General features: G+C 41.7%; 1 protein-coding gene across 1 annotated transcript in view; it reads right to left on the reverse strand.

Moving 5' to 3' along the window:
• Positions 1–16,718, reverse strand: part of PRSS12 (serine protease 12) — an 80,928-nt gene that overhangs the window by 58,213 nt on the left and 5,997 nt on the right. The window lies entirely within an intron of this gene.

The following is a 16,718-nucleotide window of genomic DNA, read 5'->3' on the forward strand; positions in this document are numbered from 1 at the left end:
GAACAAAATATCCCGGACATTGCCAAATATCCCCTGGGGGACAAAAGCACCCTCACTTGAAAACCAGTGACAGAAAAGAATGCACATCTATGCAAAGATAAAACATGATGCTTGTCATTTATTTACAGTCACACGTCACGTCACGACAGGAACGTTCTGAGAAAAGGCGCTGTCAGGTGATTTCGTCGCTGTGGGAACATCCCAGAGTGTCCGCATTCCTAGTGGGACAGCCTACTATGCACTTAGACTATCGACACACCTGCGTACCTGTGGCGCACGACTGTACTTTTTTAACTCTCTCTGACTAGGTAGCAAGTACACAGAGTACGAAATCAAAAGAACAGAAGGATACATAGTAAGAGGTAAAGCTCTCTCCCTCTCCCTTCTCCCGGCCAGGGTAAGGCACTCTCACACACACACATCACTGTGAGGAGTGTGAACTGGCAGAACTTTCTCGTAGGACGATATAGCGATATCCACTCACAATTCAAATGTGCACAACCATGTTGCTATGGTCTCAAGTCTGCCCTCCCAAAAGCCATATGTTGAAACCCCAGCCCCTAAACGTGATGGTGTTAGGAGGCGGGGGCCTCTGGGAGTTGATGAGGACATGGGGGTGGAGCCCTCATGATGGGATCAGTGCACTTATAAGAGACCTCCTGCCCCCTAACCCCGCCCCCCAACATGTGAGGACACAACAGATAGTGTGTTGAAGAGAAGCTTCTATGCGAGAGAGAGCTCACCTGACACTGCTGTCACCCTGATCTCTGACTCCCGGCTTCCAGAACCACAAGCAATAAATTTCTGCTGTCTGTAAGCTTCTCGGTCTGTGGCATTTTGTTATAGCAGCCCAAACAGACTAAGACACATGTTCCTATTCTTAGGGGTTTCAAAACATATAGAGAGAGCTTTTAACTACCCTTGGGAGACAGAGAATAACATGGATGATGAAGACATTACAGTCCACTGATGCGCACAGAGGCGTCAATCCCTCATTCTTTAAAGACTTCATTAAATCTTCCAAAAAACAGCAAAACAATGGACAGTGTGATCCTCTGCTCTATTCCCAAACCACTCTTGACAGATAAACTGATGATTAGTGCAAGGCTAGAAAGTCAGCAACAGCGAGACAGAGTAGAAATAGAAGGCTTGTATGTCCCCCAAAAGAATAATCAGTCACTAATTAAGGTGCAGTAGATGCAAATTATGCCTAACAAATACCTTCTGCTCAGCCTTTCATTAGATCATGTGAAATGAGTTGCACGGAGGAAGTCTTTCCACAAATGGTTCACAGTGGAGGGTGTGCAGGAGTTTTTATGGGGACCCTAAAATGAATTAAACGTCTAAATACAAAGAAGAAAGATAATTAGATACTAAATGGTTGGTCAGCACTGAAGTCTGTAATACCTCTTCAGAGGCTCCCTTTATATTATCTTCGTTCCGTATAAACAAATCAAATGGATTTAACTACATCCATACAAGGCACTTTACAATCACACAAGTGTCCCTAAGTGGCAAATTAAGTAAATAAAATAAATCGAAGCCTTTTACCTCTTGGATTACAACCCACAATCTTCTTAATGAGCAGAGCTGCCTAGTGGGTCTTTGCAATTTGGCTGTTCCTACTTTCTGTCCCTAAAGACATGACATGCGTGTTGTCAGTCCAGAAACAATTTCCCACTACATTTTCTAAAATTTTTACTTTAAATATACCTAAAATATTTTTACGTACGTGTGTGTGTGTGTGTGTGTGTGTGTGTGTGTGTGTGTAGAGGTGTGACAGTCCAGCAACAGGATAGGAAGTTGAGAAAATAAAGTAAGCCTAACTTTTTATATTTCCTTTGACATGTTTACAGTGTTTACATTCAAGATCCGAAAGTTTATTAGAAGAAATCGATGTTGTCCTTTCGATGTTACGTTTTTATCTGGATTCACATCTTTTATGTTTAAATGCAATTATCAATTCAGATAAAATTTATTTTATAGATATCATAGTGTCTGGAAATATTTTGTCTTTTTCTTAAGCTGTCATGTATTTTACGATTTTAGTTGCTATTTTAAAAGTCCTCCTTAATTTAAAGTGCTACATACTTTTGGAAGGAAATCAATTACTTCCAAACTATGAGCAGCAGGATTATTGACAATTTGGAGTTGGTTTCCTGCAGCAATAGTCAAAAAAGTTATTCGTTGCCGTATTATTTATTCTAATTGGAAAGCGGAAGCAAACTAAGTAGTGGCTAAGAAGTCAAGTAAATTATAACCCATTTCCTTGGAGGAATAGTTTATGACCCTGAAGCCGTTCTTATGAAATTAGCCCACACTCAGGCTGACCATGAAGTGGAATCACTGGAGTTTTGGGGGGAACTGCCATACTTTTGCCTACAGCAGCTGTACCATTCGTACACCGGCTGTGTACGAGGGTTCCCATTTCTGCATACCCTCATCAACATTTTTTTGTTTTTCTGACACTGGCCATCCTAACGGATGTGAAGTGATACTGCACTATGGTTTTGATTTGCATTTCCCTGATAATCAGTGATGTCGACAATCTTTTCATGTACCTGTTGGCTATCTGTGTGTCTTCTTTGGGGGGAAAAATGTCTACTCAGATCTTCTGCCCATTTTTCAATTGGATTATCTGCTTTTTGTTATTGAGTTGTATGAGTTCTTTATATATTTTGGATGTTAGTCCTTTACATAATTTACAAATATTTTCTTCCATTCAGTAGGTTGCCTTTCATTTTGTAGATGATTTCCTTTTTTGTGCAGTTTTTTGTACGTAGTCATACTTATTTATTGTTGCTTTTGCTTTTTGTGTCAGATTAAACAAATCATTGTCAAAACCAATGCCAAGGAGTTTATTGCTTATGTTTTCTTCTAGGAGTTTTATGGTTTCAGATCTTATGTTCAAGTCTTTAATTCATTTTGAGTGAATTTTTGTGTGTGCTGTAAGATAGTGGTCTAGTTTCATTCTTGTGTGTGTGGCTGTCCAGTTTTCCCAACACCATCTATTGAAGGGACCGTCCTTTCCCCCGTTGTATGTTCTTGGCTCTTGTCATAACTTAATAACCATATATGTATGGGTTTATTTCTGGGCTCTCTATTCTGTTCCATTAATTATGTCCCTCTTAGTGTAGATACCATACTGTTTTAATTACCATAGCTTTGTAATGTAGTTTGAAATCAGGGAGGGTGATGTCTCTAGCTTTGTTCTTCTTCCTCAAGATTGTTTTGGCTATCTGGAGTTTTTGTGGTTCCATACAAATTTTAGGACTATTTGTTCTATGTCTTTAAAAAGTGTCATTGGAATTTTGACAGGGGTTGCACTGAATCTGTAGTTTTTTGGGGTGGTATGGACATTTTAACAATATTGATTCTTCTAATCCATGAATATGGAATATCTTTTGTTTGTCTTCTTCAGTTTCTTTCATTACTGTCTTGTCGGTTTCAACATACAGGTCTTTCACTTCCTTGGTTAAATTTATTCTTTTTGATGCAATTGTATATGATTTGATTTGTTTCTCTTCCCAATAGTTTGTTCTTAGTGTATAGAAACACATCAGATCTTTGAGTTCTGATTCTGTATCTTCCAAATTTACTGAATTCATTTATTAGTTCTAACAGTTTTTTTTAGGGAGTCTTTGGGGTTTTCTATACATAATACCATCCACAATTATTAAGTTTTACTTCTTCCTTTCCAAGTTGGATGTCTTTTATTTCTTCTGCCTGACCAATTGTTCCGACTAGGACTTCCAATACTATGTTGAATAAAGTGGTAAGAGTGGACATCCTTGTCTTGTTTCTGATCTCAAGGGGAAAACTTGCAGCTTTTCCTAAGTACGACGTCAGCTGTGGGCTTGTCATGTATGGTCTTTATTGCGCTGAGGTACATTCCCTCTACACCCACATTGTTGAGAGTTATCATAAATTGATGTTGGAGTCTGTCAAATGTTTTTTCTGCATCTGTTTAGGCGATATGATTTTTATCCTTCATTTTGTTAATGTGGTGTATCACCTTGACTGATTTGCAGATGTTGAACCATCCTTGCATCCCTGAAATAAATCCCGCTTGATCATGATGTATGATTCTTTCCATGTGCTGTTGAATCTGGTTTGCTCATCTTTTGTTGCGGATTGTTCATCTATGTTCATCAGGGATACTGGTCTGTCATTTTCTTTTCTTGTGCTGTCCTTGTCTGGTTTTGATATGAGGATAACGCTGGTCTCATAAAATGTTTAAAAGAGTTGCCTCCTCTTCTATTTTTTGGAAGAGTTTGAAAGGATTGATATTAATTCTTCTTTGAATGTTTGGTAGGATTCACCAGTGAAGCCTTCTGGTCTTGGGCTTTTGTTTTTTGGGAGGTTTCTGAGTATCGATTCAATCTCCTCACTAGTAATCGGCCAGTCCAGATGTTCTATTTCATCATGACTCAGTCTTGGTAAGTTTCTACAAACTTATCCATTCCTTCTAGGTTGTTGAATTTGTTGGCATCAAATTTGTCATATCAGTCTCTTAAAATCCTTTGTATTTTGTGGTGTCAGTTGTAACATCTCCTCTTTCATTTCTAATTCTACTTATTTGAGTCCTCTCTCTTTTTTAATCTTAAGCAGACTAAAACTAAGTCAGGAAAAGCAGGGGGAGCTGACTCAGTAGTAACGCACTGAAAAGGGATTCTAGTAAATTCTGTAGCTTGGACCTCTCACTCTGGAGCTCTTTTGTTTGTTTTGTTTTGTTTTTAGCTCCTGTCTGTTCCTGAATGTATTTTACAAATGTGCCATTAATTTTTTGACTTATCCATTATCTTTCCAATATTCCCCTATTTGCTTACTTTCGCCAGAGTTTATTTTGTTACTCTCAGCAATACCTGCATCCATGCTTTTCCATATTCTGGAATATTAAATATTTTCTTATGTTAAACACAGACTTGATAGCATTGACAGTTTTGAGTAAAATTTCTTGATGGTGTTTCTGGCCTTTGATATAAATGCCTTTCTACGTGACTATAGAGACCATGCTAAACAGAAAAACGCTTCCTCCTCCTTCAGTAATATGAGCGTTCGGATTCCCACAGGAAATGGCAAACGTGATTGCTTTCTTTATGAGGTAGGCACTAAGAACAAAAAAGAGAATTGCCTTTTTATGCATATGCCCTTCTGGGTAATGAGCAGCAGCTGCTGACATTGTTCTACGGAAATAATTCTGACTAGGTCCTTTAGTAAAGATAACTTGTCAACAATAAATGTAAGACAATAGCTTTACATCAAAGGCTGACCTGCGTCTGGGCATGGAAGTGTGGTGTAGCTGTGTCGGGAGAGGTGGGAAGGGCTTTGAAAGAAAAGGCTGGAGTGGAAAAGAGACGGGGAGGATTAGATACAACGGCGATGGCAGCGCACGGGCCCACTGACTGCCTCACCCCTCAGGGACGCGGGACACAGAGGCTTCAGTCGTGAGGCTGCTGCTGATGATGCTTTTGTCTCTATTGTTTCCAACCGAACCTTCTGTTCCTTTTGTAAAGTGAAAAAAGGTATTTCTGTCATTGTGTATTTAAATTAATTACTGTGCTTTGGAGGTCCGGTTGCCAATCAGCCAACTGAGGAAAAATGATGGAGGAAGAACACTCACTTCCTTCAAATTGTCCAACGTTTCAAAACAGGAACAGTATGTTCTAGAAGGCAGGGCCTGCTCCTACACGCTGCTGCCAGGGGCACGGGTAATCGGGACCCTCTGATCTACGTTCTGCGTCTCCACTGGGCAGCAAAAAATGTTACTGGCAGCTCGCCTTAAGTGAGTCCTACCAAACTGCAGGAATCATCAGATAATTATCACTCCCTTGTATTCTGAAGTTTCTTTAAATGAGCCTTAAGGAGCAGCTAACTTTTGTTTTTAATCACGTTGGGTGGTTTCTAAAACGGGTCAGAGACTCAACAGATTGCTTTGTTAAAAACACTGAAACAGACACGGTTTCCCATGTCATTCTCTTATTATCTTTCGAAGCTGAAAGGAAAGAGAACACGACGGTGAGAACCAGCTGCAGTGAAGACACGAGTTTGAAAGCACTGCCCCTCACTCCGTCCCCCTGCCACAGAGAATCAGGTGAGAGAGGCGACTTCAAAGCACTCCCGCATCGAAGCGCTGCTGCCCCAAGGCTGTGTATTTCCCTTCACGCCCCCGCTGGGAGTTTCAACAGTCACACTAATGTGAACATGCTGTAGAACCAGAGAAGGCAATTTGTAGACCCAAAACCGGAAAAGTAACCTTGTACCCTTGAACTAAAGCGGAACAGTGGCCAGCCTTGTCGCATGGACACAGCAGAAGTGCCACCGTCACAGACTGCCGCACTACATGAGACGCAGGCAGACGGGGCAGGCTGGACCGCCATCCTCTCATCTGAGCTGCCGCGGCCTATTTCAGAATTTTCCTTCTTTACAATTTCCCTCAAGGTTTCCCGAGCTTTAATTCACCGAAGCTTGAACTGAGCATGTCAGCAGCAAAACACTGCATTATTTGTATCATATTATCATAAATATAGAGATTTTCAAAGAACTTGAGTTTTTGCGCTGACAGTCACATCTCTAGCCAACCAAAAAGCTGTATCTTCCTGTGAGGTGGACATGCTCCTGTCCTAGATTACAGAGGGGTCTGGAAGGGGTCAGTGACTCACTTCCGGCCCATGGCAGGTGACAGGACACACTGGCTACAGGACCCAGGGAGGCTGAGCACTGGGACCTGCCACCTCACTTTGGATATGCACAGTTTTTCACCACTATAGTCCAGGTGGCAATTCAAATCTTTTTAGAAACGTTTGTATTTGTCCTTAGAACAAATCTCTAAAAGCAGAAGTGTGACTCAGCGGGCCCTCGCCCCGATGACACAGAGACCTTGAGAGCTGGGTGGAGAGCTGGGCCTCACTCCACTGCCCTGGGCTGCACACGTTTGATGGGTCACGTCACCTCGTAGTCCCCAGCTGTGCGATGGCTTTGGTGCCTCCCCCAGGACCACTGAGAGCAGCAGAGGAGTAAAACCTCTCAAAGCCTGGCACACAGCCGGTCATCAGCCATCGCTGAACGACCCTGGAGATAGTGTGTGTGAGTGTGCACTCCCTAGAAGCAAGCACTCTTATTACGTCAAGCAACTAAAATTTTGAGTTGGAATTTACTTCTGACTCATATAACCCCCCCGGGTGCAGAACCCATTCCTCACCTGTTTCTGGTCCTCAGATCCCTAACTGTCCCAAAGAGCATCCCCTTCAATGTTCTCAGAGCAAACATGCCACTGCCACCCACAGAACACCGCCACAGCTGCACGGATTATCTGTGCCAAGGACACAGGTGTCACGTGGGGTGTGGGCCAGTTCCCGCCTCGGAGGAGCTTAAGGTCTGCAGGATCGCTTTCTTTTGAGCCTTATCACAGAGAGGTCACTGGTTTGCTGGAACCAGCGACAGCCTGAGAGCTCCACAGGTGAGCGAGCGCCACAGGCTCCGCTTGGCATTCACTTGCCATTTACTGAGCACGAGGTCACTGAGCGCCTCTCGTGTGCAGCGCTGTGCTGACCGCTGGGATGGGAAGGGAGGCAGGCGCAGCTCCGGCCTCCCAGAAGATGGCGGTGCTGCCTCCTACCCACATCCCACCGCGGTCTCAAACACCAGCTCACTCCAGGAGAGGAAGCGGTCTTCGGAGCGACAGGCAATGCGCTAGGCTGCTGTGGTCCTCTGCGAGCCTCCACGTGGACCTGGGTTCCTTCGGGCCATTCGGGGCTGGAGGAAGAACGCCAGGCTCACAGCAGCAGTGCCCTCTCCTCCGTCGTGGGGCCTGCTGGGCCCCTTCGAAAGCCCTGGACAGTTCTGCACATTCCCAGGTCATCTCATGCCTGTGTGCTCAAGCACTCGCTCATCTCAGTGACCAGACCTTGCCCTCTGCTGTTCCCCCTTCCCTGTGCTGGTGTCCTAGGAAGCTGTCCCCAAGCCCTTCGTGTGGAAGTCCCACTGCTGACACTGAGAATCACTCTTCTCTTCCTTCAGTGATAAACCGATACCTGGGTGTCGAACAGCAACGAGACGGGTTTTCACTTGCTGGTAGGTTGGTGAGGAGGGTTCTCCCATGCACGGGTGGTCCGCGCCCCCTGCACGCACCTGTGGGCCAGCGGGGCTGGAGGGAATCCCACCGGAATCCCCGCTCCCGATTCTCCCTCCTGGCAGGTCTCAGCAGGTCACACCTAGAGAGGTGCCCACACGTATTTGAGTTCTGATGTCGGCACAGTTTATTAAGGCTGGGAACTTTGCTCTACATGCCTACAAAAACAACTTCACAGACACTCTTTATAGCAACAATTATACCAAACTTGAGACTGTGTTGGGGTAGTGGTCTTGTGTATAAAGTCTGTCCTTATTTTCTAAGTTCTGTCATGTAATTATACGGTTTTTATAATGAAAAAAATTTGATAGCCATATCAAAGAAAGGCATGGTGGACCTGGACAACCACAGCCCTGGCATGGCCTCGGCAGCTGGGTACATCTGAATCGGTGTTCCAGGCTGGCGCTGGCCTAGTGCTGCTGATCCAGCCCTCCTGCGACGGGCTGAGGTTCTGGAATACTTACTGGCTCAAAAATCGTCCAAGTCTGTACACAGTTTGTATGTTCTAATCGTAATACTTGTATCCAATATTTCCTCACAGCCAAAACACTGGGATCAAAATGAGGTGATCAAAGCTGAAGAGGCATATTTCTTACATCAGTAAACACCTAACTAAAATACTTGGGGGAAACTTTTAAAATGTCATACTGAAATTATGACTTCTCATGTACTTGATCAAGTAGAGAAAGCAGAAAAGAATTTGAGTATTTTTTCTTATCTTGATTCCACAAGTATGATCTTTATCTGATTTCCCTGTAAAGGGTTTTTACTGTAGTAAGTGAAATAAAATATTTTGGGATATCGTCTCTGATTATTTAGACAAAAAATTGCTAACATAAAAGTAAATTAAAAAAAGGCATCCTCCCTTTTTAAGCCAGGATACTTAATGCATTCTTAATTTTTTTCCTGTGTTCATAATAGAAAAACATTGAAAAATAGAATAAAATCGAAGTCCCACCACTCCAAGATAATCACAGTCAACTTTGCACATTGTTTCCCACTTTTTTAGGACCTCAGTTCTATGTAATATCATATAGCATAATATAATAAACAGCATGATTTTTCATATAAAAGTAATATTCTTATTACAGAAAATTTAGAAAAACTATAATGTTCAAATCATCAAAAATGCAAAACTGGATTAATCGCTTTAATCAAATTTGCTATAAACTGAAAAGTTCACCAAGTAAATTAATCGGTTTTACTAATTTCTAATTCTCTACATTTTCGTAATCATATTAGGAAGAAACTAAATGTTGTACATAAAAGTAACAATGGAAGTCTATATAAGCCATACATGACTCTCCATCAGCTTTTTTCCAGAGTGGGGAAAAACTACAACTACTAGAAAGATTGATTAGATTGTCAAAATGTATGAAATAAAAAAATATATATGGAATGAGCTGTATAAATTGAGAAACTTGGGTCACAGATCATCTCGTATGACAACAATGTGTGTTAAAAGATATTGACTAGAGATAGAAGACAAAATGAAGGTCAACAAAGAAAACCCAGTTCTTCTGAACCAACTTCAGGACAGGTCACTGCCACTAAACGCTGTGCAGCTGGAACAGACTGTCCCCGACCAAACACCTACAGGAGAGAGGCGGGTCTGCGCTGACCGCAGGAGAACCCAGCGTCCTGGCAGAGGTTAGTGAGAGTTCTGAGAACAGCAAAGCGTGAGGAAGGGTGCACGTTACAGTTCCCTCTTAGAGCCTTACAAAATGCCAGCGTCTGAAAGACTCTCAGAAATCACGCATCAGATGTAGCTGTTATTTCAGAATCTCACATTTATTTGATAGAGGTTCATCTTTTCCCCCCTTCAAACTCATCTCAAAAAGATGTCCTGCAGACCCAGTTTGGGAAGCGCACGCGGTCCCGTCGATGCCCACTCTGGGTCTCGACCGATTAGTCTGGACGTTAAAGGCTGTCTGAGCACAGTTATTCGCTCCCGAGCACAGTTATTCGCATAATCGGTGACGTTTAGTCTCACTGAGCTCCAGAACTAACCTCAGCTCTAGCGGCTGGAGTAGTTCTTTTGAAAAATTTCAAAGCATGAGTTCGGAGCTTCCCTATGGGTTGCTGGAGCACAGTTGTCAAGTACATAGGAGATAGCGCCCCCTTCAGCTCCAGGGTGGTGGGGCAGGGCCTACAGATAGGGCAGTTGCCTCCGCTATTAGTGGATTCACAAGGTTTGCTCAGGTGCCTTACAAACATCATCATATTTTTCATGGCCAAGGCGTGAGACGTGTTGGAAAGAACATTAGTATGCTCGGAACATTTGTATAACGACACGCTTTTCCATAAGTCAGAAAATAACATGAAATATCGAATAAAGAAATCATAAAATGCGGAAATAATAAAAAACATAAACACATACACACACATATATAAATAACATTATTAGGAACACTTTTGACATGCTCTAAGACATTTTAGTAGATTTAACTATGAATTAAAGGACAGTGTTTACAGTAGTAATAAAGAAAATCATATTACTCCTAAAATGTGAAAGATTCATAGGAAAAGGTGGTTATGTTGAACACTTCCAAGAGAAACCAAGAGAAACGTGCATAAACACTTCTAAACGAGGCTGGGTGATCAAAAAGTAGTATATAATCCATATAATTCAAACTTTATTTGATTACATAATTCACATTGTCATGATTTACTAAGTACAACAAGCAGAGAAATGATGTAATACCTAGAAGACATTTTTAAAGAGCCTAAGATTAAGACCAAGAGCACCGGAGTAAATGAATAATGAGATATGTTAAGGATGACGGAGCAGCATCTATAAGCTATATTTGTAGTATATTGTTCACACAAGAATTAATGATAGAGAAAATTTTACTGATGAATAAAAGGTTTAGTCGGTGAGTACACAAAATTAAATAATACTATCAGAACAAACAAACTGATGCTTTTTAAATTACTGACTTATGGAATCCACGAAACTCAACAAAAGGCAATCTTCTGACAGAGTATCTTTGTACTTTCCAGAATTACAGAGCAATTCTCTTTGAATATCAAATAACCACATTTTCAAATTTCCACTCCTTTCCTAGACTGATGGCTGGAGGCAAATTTCATAATAATTTCTAACACGTCTGATGGAGGGATATATTTAAGGCAAGAATGTATGCTAATTAAATTATCCATCTGTCTTCTACATAAGGCCATTCAAATCCTCCCAGAATCTGTTTTAAAACACATGTACCCTTTTGTGGGAACATTCCTTATTCCTCCCCAAAATTAGGATGAACGTGCTAATTCTCCATGAGTCATATGGCTCTCAAATACAAAGACTTCATGTCCTACTATCGCAGAAGCCTGGGCCACGCCCCCTCTGGTCATCTCTCTATTCTTTCCTCTGTGTCCCATCCATTCTCATCAGAGATGTCTGCACAGGCATATTCTGTATACATCCTTAGGTATCTGAAAACATAGCCCGAAAAATAATATACTTTTGTGTTCTCTGTGTGTGTTTTGAATGTACATACGTTGTTTTACTCTATAGAATTCGTTCCGTATTTCTAAGATCTATCCACATTGCTAGATTAAACAAATGGTCAACTACTTATTGCTGCATCGTGTTCCACTGTATGCACACACCACACATTCCATTTTCCATTTCCTTAGGGACAGATACCAAGACTGCCTGTAACTTGTTGCTAACACAAATAATGCGATGACATTACCCTCAAAAATGCCCCCTTTCGGACTTGTACACAGCATAAACCCAGATGTGAAACGGATCATTAATCTCACCAAGTATTATGAGTTAATTCTCATCTCTTCCACATTCTAGCCCTATGGCATAGCAGATGAGGAGCAGGGTGTGTCTTCAGTTCAGGGAGGAACAGACAACCAGAGATTTGGTGGTCTGAGACCCAGGAGGTCATTATTATCAGCAAGGACAGGGGAGGGGCGCTACCAGGAAGGACCGAGAAGACCCAGATCATGAAGTGGTCTAAGAGACATGTTGAGTTCTTCTTGATCCTAAAAGGAAGATTTAGAGGCCAGGTTCCCATAATTCTGCTGGCAGCACCGAATTATTCCTTTATTCCTGTTATTATGACCAGCTGAACCACCACCGCTGCTCCACCCTCTCCCCTCCACATGGAGTTTGGAGAGGCTTACAGAATGTCAGATGAAACTGACGGCATTCATCACTTTAGTGTGATGTCTATCTACCTATCATCTATCCATCTATATGGAGATAATCTTACGATTATCTAGCCTTGAGAAAACTCACCCAAAGTAAACATTCTTTTAATATAATAAAAGACTATTCATTGATGAAAAGGAGCCAAATAAAGATGAAGGAAAAAAGCCCTCGTCACATCACTTGGCAGTGGCACAATCTGTTAGTTTCTTCGAGCCACTCCCCCAAAAGCTATTATTCTTCGATATGAAAAATTCATTGCCATGGCTTTGGATTTCACATAGCAAGTAAGCTTTAGGAAATCATCACCTGTCAAGTTTCCATGTAGTATCAAAGAAGACTATCCACAATTATCTGAAAAGACTATTAAAGTTTCAAAGGCTCGAATCTCTTGCAAACATCTGCATGAGGCCACACTTTCTTTACACACTTCAACCAAAACAGCATCTCACAGAGTAAGTGTAGAAAAAAATGAGAATCCAGCCATTAAGCCAGACATTAGACAGATTCAAAAACTGTAAAACAATGTCACACTTCTCAAAAATTTTATTATGCTTTGGAAAATAGTTATTTTTCATAAAATGTATAGTTTATGCTAACACGTAATAGAATAGTTATTTTAAATGAATTAATAAACATCTCAATTTTTTCTCAGTTTTAATTTCTAATATTGAAAATAATGACTGATATAATCTTCGCAAACATAAATTGAGCTCTTTGAGGTCCCTACTTTTTAAGAGGGAAAAGAGGTTCTTGAGCAAAATGTTTGAAAAACATTGAATTATTTCATTCCTTTCAAATTACATTTGAGGAACCTATGATACAAAATGCTTAGATGACTCAACCCAAGTCCTTCGAAAAACTCTACATAAGGCGTCATGTGAATCGGTATATATTTTAAGCTCCAGTTTCTTTGAGTAAGATGAATAGTATCATCTTTTCATAATTAGTTACAATTCTTTTTCCAATTGTTATTCTTTTGAGTTCCACAAGGTCTCAAGTAAATGAATACTAATAATATCAGAAAGTTTTTTCATTTCAAAATAAGAATGTCTGTAATGTTCTATTTATATAATGCATACACATCTAACTATAAACTTCTAAGTGTAGAAGGTATATTTCACTAATTTTCTACTTACGTTTTGAGGCTATCCTGAGATATCTAAGAGTCTTACTCTAAAACACAATTAAAAATTGCCTGAGACAGTTTTTCGGCCTAGCTAAATTCCAAATTTATCTTTGGATTCAACTGCAACACAATCTCAAAACTTGACACATGCACTATAATCCCTCTACCGTCTCTAAGAATGTGGCATTCTTCACGGAACAAAGTCTTTTGATGTCCTCATCTAATAACTGTGCTGTTCCGCACCAATATAGACACAAAAATCATACAGTACTTGCAATAAATAGAAACTGTTCTTCATAGCATCTTGATGAGGTAAGCTTGTGTTATATCCTTCAGCACAGCAAGGAACTAAGCTGTATAGGCCTGTTCAGACTTGCCTCGGGTAAGTCATAGAGTTACTGGTGGATAGGAATTTCTAGCTTTTGGAGCTTGTTACAATGCAATAATGATCTCTTCTTTGCAGTTAGAATCAAGATATATTTGAGATATGTTTCATTCTACATTTTTTGGGCTTCATACAACAACAATAAATGACATGACTGAGTAATTTCACCAAAAAAAAACAAAAAAAAGATATATAGATGGCAAATACACACATAAAATTATGTTTGACATCACTTATCAGGGAAATGCAAACTAAAACCACAATGAGATGGTTTTAGTAATATTAGAAAGTTTTTTCATCTCAAAATAAGAAGTGTGTCTGCAATGTTCTATAACTCATCGAGATATGTAAACCACATATATGTCACAACGGTAAAGTAAAAAATGGTGACACTGTTGAATGCTGGCAAGGATGCAGAAAAACTGGATTACTCGTCCACGGCTGGTGGGAATATAAAGCGATACAGATGCTCGGGAAAACAGTTTGGCAATTTCTTTAAAAACTAAATAAGCAACTATCATACGACACGGTAAATAAATGCACTCTGGGCATTTACTCCAAAGAAATGAAGACATATTCACACAAAAACCTGTACATGAATGTTTACAGTAGCTTTATGCATAATAGCAAAAACCGAAAAGAAACTATATGTCTTGCGTCAGGTGAGTGGTTAGCTCATGGTATGCCCACAGCGTGGACCACTGCTGAGCAATTAAGAAGGAATGAACTACTGGTACAGGTGATACTCTGGATGAGTTCCCAGAGAATCACGTGGAGTGTAAAAAGGTAATCCCCAAAAGTTGCATACTGTACAATTCCATTTAGACAATATTCTTGAAGTAACAAAATTATGGGAATGGAGAACCCAGTAGTGGTTTCAGGGGTTAAGGAAACGAGTGTGGCTGTGATGGGGGCTTTGTGGGGAAGGAAACATTCCATCACTGTCAGGGTCCCGGTCACGCTCGTGTGGCACGGCTCTGCAGGATGTTACCATCGGGAGAAACGGGTAAAGGGTACCGGGTTCTCTCTGTGTTATTTCTTACCATTGCATGAGAATCTACAATTATCTCAAAATAAAAGCTTAACAAATTTTTCAGACATCTCTCGCTTAAATGAGTAATAGGACTTGTGAAGTTTTGGCTAGGCCCCCAAACGGGTAAACACAAAGCAAGGATCACAAACACCCCATAGGACTCGTGCAGAAGGCTTCTAAAAACGACCCACCTGGAAGGTCTCAAATGGCTGAGAACTAGAGATGGGAAAAAGAGCATTTTTGGGGATCACAGCCCTCCCCTCCAGGAAGAGTGGTAGGCGGAGGCCCTATCCACCCCGAATCGAGAGGGGAGGCCTCAAGGAGACAGCAGGGGGATGCGTGGGCTGGTGGACACGGGCGTTCGCTCCCCACTTAGAGAGTCCAGAGGCTGCGGCAGGCTGGGGGCAGCTCAGAGGGCAGAGAAGAAGGGGCAGTGTGGTTGTGCAGAGGCCGCTTGGTTTCCCTGAACTGCAGCAGTAAAGTACTGCTTCCAGAGTCTGGCCACTCACTTCAGACAGCCAGCACGGGGCCTACCTACGTTACGCCAGAAGGGATGGCCAGGAAGGGTGAATGGTCCTCTGCAGAAAGCAGGCAAGTGAATAAATAAAGCCAATGGCCAGTTAGCTCTTGCTATGGGAAGCCACAGGATGGGTGGAGTGGGTCATGGAAGAACCCGTGAAAATGCTCATGAGAAAGAGAGTCAATTTTAAACATCTGTATGTCCAGAACGTCCTGATGCTAGACCATAAAGACAGAAGTATGTCACCTGCTTCCATTAAATCCCTCTGTCCCCAGACTCCAACCTTGGGGGGTCTGGAGGCCTGCCTAGAGGGAGCCAGACATCCCCGTGGGAAAGGCAGAAGCAGCAGGCTATGCCCTCTCATCTCCGGCTCCCACCAGCGAGCTTCACGCCTGCAACCGGGCTGGAGGCTGCATGGGAAGAGAAGCCTTAACTCAGAAGCCAAAACTACATCATGACCTCCTACTTTGATTGTTAAGCTTAAATAACCAAATAACTGTTTCTAATATTTAGGAACGACCAGAAAAAGCATGAAGACTGCTTAAGTTTTCATCCACGGACAGGGCCCCACAGAGGGTCGTGGGAGAAAAGAATTAATCTGCTTTACAAACATACGCTACACGTCTCGCTTGTTCAGTGTCCCAAATACAAAGGTAATCTTCCTACACGTCTTAACAGAACTTTTCCGAGTTACGCTGTTAGCACGTATACACGCTTACAGAATTATGTGCCCCTCAGGATGACTGCAATATCCGTTTTCAGCAGCTCCCGACCTAGGCTCAGATGCAGATGTAGGGGAGTTACTTCTTCCTAACAGGATTCCCAGTGCGCCCCTATTAGTCCGCTTACTAAGCAGTAATTCAGCACTACAATGTGAAACTGCATTTTGGCTTGAGATAAGTCTTGCTGTATGCAAAGTTCAGTCTTTGGAGGAATAGCAGAAGTATTACAGTTAGGAATTCAAGTTAGAATCCAGCTCCCATCCAGAATGAGAACATGTCCATTTTTTCCTTCAATAAAGCTTTTCAAGCTTCTGTGGCCACCGGCCAAAGCTGTTTTGCTCTATCTTTCAGCAGGTTCAACATGCTTTGATTGACTGTACATCTGAACAGGAGAATAAACAGCAGAGATTACCCCATCGGGGAAATTCTGAATAGCCAGTGACTGGCCAGCGAATGCTCAATCATGTGACCCAGAAGCCCAGAGCGGAAGTGGAGGGGAAGAGCCAGCGAGTCCTCCGGATGAAGGAGATGCAGCGTCTTAGCCATCATTTGGTTTTAACATCTTTTTTGGAGCATATATACAAGGATTGCCTTCTATATTCATTTGGAAATTAGTTTTTTGGAATTTAA

This window comes from Pteropus alecto, unplaced genomic scaffold, assembly GCF_000325575.1.
Source record: "Pteropus alecto unplaced genomic scaffold, ASM32557v1 scaffold17, whole genome shotgun sequence".
NCBI classification, from domain to species: Eukaryota; Metazoa; Chordata; class Mammalia; order Chiroptera; family Pteropodidae; genus Pteropus; species Pteropus alecto.